Consider the following 5,081-nt stretch of genomic DNA (forward strand, 5'->3'; position numbering starts at 1 on the left):
CATCAGACTTTCTGCTCAGGGCCTAATTGTCTCACCTGTGATGCCCGTTTCAATTTGTACATTGGTAATTGGGTGCCTGGATTGTGTTTGTGACGGTCGGGGATGGAATTACAGTGCCCTCTGTTGGTTAAAGAAAATATAGATACGCGGAAGAATGAGCATGAATCTGAGAGCCTACCTTGCAGGCAGTTACATCAGACATGACCATAGTTTTGGGGAGAAAAAGCTTACACTGGTAAATCCGGAGACACATGAAGAATTAATTTGGAATTGGTGCTAATCTGAAGAGGTGTCTGACTCGGAAAGAATAAAATAAACAAAACAAATCTGGTTGACAAAATTACTTTTCATCAAACATCTCAAGGCCGTAATCATAATATTCAAATCTGGTCAAAATGTCCCCCCCCAATATATTGATATAAAATAAAAAATGTTCTACGCTACGACAGGCAACCACGCACGCTGTGCGAAAGTATCATAAAAAATGTAATTTGTTCCCCCCCAATGTTGACTCCATGGCTACAGCCTTGCCTTTCACCCAGCTTCTCTTGGTCCCAAACACAAAACCACAATGCATTTCTTCTAGTTTAAGAAAGCATCCGCACAAACTGACACAGTCATCCTTCATGTCATCATTTTCCAACATGCAACAGGTGATCTATTTTGCGCATTTCCGATATGCTGTGTTAAGATGCAACTCAACTAGCTACTCCAGAGAGACACATAGTTTCCTTTTGAAAAAAAGCAATCGGTGGCCCAGTGTAGCCCCTGAGAGGATCAAACAAGCAGAGTCTGTGGCCATGGTAATGACTTCTGTAGCAGACTTCACAGGAACCAGAGTCAGGGGAAGTTGCCATGAGCTACCCTGAGCTGCACCTCGCCACTGCAGAGCTGAGATAAGCTGTGCCGGGGGGTTAGGGTGGGGGGGGGGGGGGGCTGTACGGCTCTATCCAGAGGGTCATTTAGATCCTCTCCCCTTTACCTGCTCACAGCACCATGGGAAACAGACAACACACAAACTATTTACTAAGTCAACCTTAAATAACCTAGTTTATGAACATGTTTTTTTGTGTTTTTTCTTTCTTTTTTTTACCGCACAATATGACAACCTGAACACGCTCAGAGACAACAAGAACAAGAACACACATAAAATCTGGTCGTCGTGGTTTCCATCAGTGTTGTATTCTACCGGGTTCTTCCATTTAATTCAATCATCACAGACAGAAGCAATAGGTGCACTGTGGGTAAAACAAAAATTCAAATGTGTACAGTTAGAAAGAAGAGGGAAAACTGCAGGGACTGGAGAAAGCCTCAGGATATGCAACTCGGGAGTCTCACTGTCATAGATGGATGTCAGAGAGGGAGGAGAAGATCTCAGCCATGATGATGATACCAGCCCTAAGAGGGTGATGAATGTGACCGCCGTCAGGAAGAGAATGTGATTTCGATGTGTGTCGTTCTTCTTGTTGATGGATGAAGGAAGCTCTCGTCGTCCACCCACACACCCACCCATTCTAATATCTGAGGGGAAAGCCTATACAGAACACATTAGCTACAGGAAGTGCTTGATTTCCACCTTCAAGTGTTGCGTCTCATGTCTTATCGTGAGACTGTCAACACACCCGATTCGGCGACGCTCAACAACACGAGAAGTTTGAATTGGCGGGTTCGGGAGCTATTTCCATGAAATGAATAAATATTGGTCTTCATATATTGATTGTAAGCGTGTTGGAGAGTAGCTTTGCTCCAGCTTGTCTGCTACTTCCTAGGCTTATACGCAGGCCAGTTCGTGACAGGCAACCGCCCGTCCTCAGGCTGGGTACCTCCAGACAGCTGAAGGAAGAGCTTGTTCACAATTCTTAATCTCCACTGTGTATGTTGGTGATGTGTGACTTCTCCCCTGGCGGCCCTCGAATGTAATCTGCTGTTTGCTCCATTTTAAGCCCCAGTGGACCGAGGGTTAGGAGCTGGGACTACATGATGGGGACTGTCATCTCCCCATCTATGAGAGTTGCCAGTGTGCCGCTAATCCCCCAGAGTAATCCTGTACTACAGAGAAATCATCCACACCATGGCAGCGGGACAAGGCTGCATTCCGTGGAGACGGTCTGAGAAATCCTCTCCCAGCCTGACCCGGCGAATGGGTCAAGACATGGAGAGATCAGGGCTGTACGCACACTGTGACGGCTCCTGGTACGGATGCTAGCCTCCATTTCCCCCCCCCCCCCCCCCCCCATTAGAATGACCTTAGCATGCTTGCTCGACGCAGACATGTAACTTTCATATGATTTCATCATCCATTTCAGTGCGAGAAACAATAAAACAGGGATGCAGAGTGGTTTCACGTTCGTGATATTTGGAGCCAGACCCGGGGACACAAAAACTGATCGCAGCAGAGGAGAATACAAATAAAACCCTTTTTTTATGAATGGCCGCTCACAAAAAAGATTTCTTCGGATTAGGAGCGGTTGATGACACCTTGAAATGTGGCTGTATGTGTATCACAGACTGGACTGACAACACAAGCTGGAAAACAAGCTGTGTGCCATCTTCTACTTGTGGCCGGATTGTTCTCCCACATCCCTCCATGGAAACAATGCCGATGCCAAACGGAGCCATCATGACCAGGCTTATATTTATGTAAGCCCTGTTGGCAGAATGACAGTTGAAACAGGAAGGCATGTCAGCCATGCAGCACAGAGTGACAGGACAGACAAGAGGCACAGAAGCTGGTGTTTCTCATGACAGTTACTGGCATATTGAAAAGTCTTGACCCAAATTCAGCATCAACGCCAAGTGTGCTTGTACAGCTCATGCAACCGCAGCTGAGAAATATGAAAGGGTTAGAGGTTCAAAGATTAGAGGATAGGCAGGTTTAGTCTTGTTATTCAATCTGCTGAAGAGTTCCCACAGGTTGTTCAGCACAAGAGCGGTAGATGAGATGTTAATCCATTGCTTTGAGAATAACCGTAATATCTCAGAGGAGGTGCTGATTAGATTGATTGGGGGAGGGGGAGGTCACAGTGGGTGTAAACTGAAACACCGTTGCTATTGGAATACAAGGGGGCCATGGAGCGTGGCCTTAGCACCACATACCCAAGGCAGAAAGTTGCCGTGGGCAACAATCAATAAAACATGAGGGCAATCTCCTCAGTGGGAGGAAGATACTGGCAGGCACCTGAACTTCAGGCAGCCTGAACAGATTTCCCCTGTGAGTTGAAAGCATCACAGTAGCTCGTTTGCCATGGCTGGCAATCCAAGCTGCCCACAAGCCGACTGCAGGTCTCGAAATAGCCCAGCGAGATTGCCCAAAATTTCACCAGTCAGTCATCGACCTCTGTCGAAGCTTATCGGCTAGCACAATAGACGTATGCTGCTGAAATATCCGCTCCTACACCTGTCCACCATCTGCCTGTCTCAAACAGTAGGGAGGAAGACATGCCGAGTTTGGGTTATTTTAGAAGTGTAACTTTCTTCACAAGCCGATCTCTGACACGTCATTTCGGATGATGGATGGATGACGGGACGGGAGCAGCTGAGGCTAATGGCTGTGGAGGTTTGGATGTGATGTCTGCATCCGGAGTGTATTCCATCAGACTGCTCCAGGTTGTGAAACCGGGAGACAGATGAGAAGCTTATCCGTCACGCTCCAGGGGTGACAGGCAGCCATGATGAAGTGGAGTGGTGAGTGCTACCAGGCCACCCATGGAGATATATGTGGATGCTTCGAAATTCCAACAACAGCAATATGTCCGACAGATGTTCACCGTTTGGATAGCAGGAGATGTCTGGATTGTTAACTACCTGCAATCTCACACTGCTGTCGACCTGTTGTCCTGAATGCTGGTGGAGCAGATAACTTCATTGGGTAATTGTTTGCACTTATATATCTTTGTCGAAACAGACCCTTGTTGATTTGAGGTTCTTTACACTATTTTAGATCCAAGAACAGTAGCAGTTTAGAGAGCCAACTTTCATTTTGACCACCAACTCCCAATTTTCAACAGATGTTTCTGCCTAGAGCAGATACAAACAGCTTCTGGAATTACCTGAAGAGTCCCTGACTAGGTCCAGGGGATTATTTCCCCTCGTAACTGTCTTTTTTTCATCTCCAGAGTGGCTTGAGCACAGGCCAAAGGGTGGATGTCAGAGAATGACGATCATTTATGTATGTTTTTTGCATGCATGCTCACCCTCACATTACATGCTGGCTGTGTGGTTACTCATCCATATTATTAGATTTTTTTTCTCTTGAGACGAAGGCTTGTGGGAACATTCCTGCACACTGCATTTGACAATTAGGAAAGTACCCTATGCACAGGACATGATGTTGTGTATGAGCTAAGTACTACACAAATCCTTAAAAGTGTTAAAACGATTACAAACGTTGAATAATCTCCACACATACGCACACAAAGACACACATAAACACAAACGTTCTTTGAAAATTAGATGAGCTGCTCAATTGAGACAAGTAGTAAAGTGTATGCTGCCATCTAGTGACAAATGTAATGTAATGCCAAATAAATGCACTGCTATCACACTGACATTTCCTTACTCTAAAATATGACATTTGTCATGTTACAAACACAGACGTGGTCCTCGTGTGTGTGTGTATTCTTAGAGGTGCGCGGTCTTGCAGCTCTCTGATGTGGTGGGTCACATGTGTCAGGCCTCAGCAACGAGTTCCGTTTCTTCCATCAGCCCTGCTGTCCGGCAAGGCTGGAGTGATAGATGTGGAGAAAGTGGATCAAAGCTGAAATAGCGAAAGGGAGAGAGAGAGAGAGAGAGAGAGAGAGAGGAGAGAGAGAGAGAGAGAGAGAAGAGAGAGAGAGAGAGAGAGAGAGAGAGAGAGAGAGAGAGAGAGAGAGAGAGAGAGAGAGAAAGAAAGAAAGAAACGTATCACTTCCGTGATCGATGGAGGACCAGGGAAGAGAGATGGAGCCAGAGTGGCATGCTGGGTCATCTGTCAGCCGGCTGCGCGGCAGGAGCAGGGAAGCAGAGGAGCGGGACCCAGATCGAAAGCCCCTCCTCGCCCATTATCCTCACAGACCATCACTCACGCTGCACAGCTCTTGTTT

Source organism: Osmerus eperlanus, chromosome 28 (genome assembly GCF_963692335.1).
Source record: "Osmerus eperlanus chromosome 28, fOsmEpe2.1, whole genome shotgun sequence".
Taxonomy (NCBI): Eukaryota; Metazoa; Chordata; class Actinopteri; order Osmeriformes; family Osmeridae; genus Osmerus; species Osmerus eperlanus.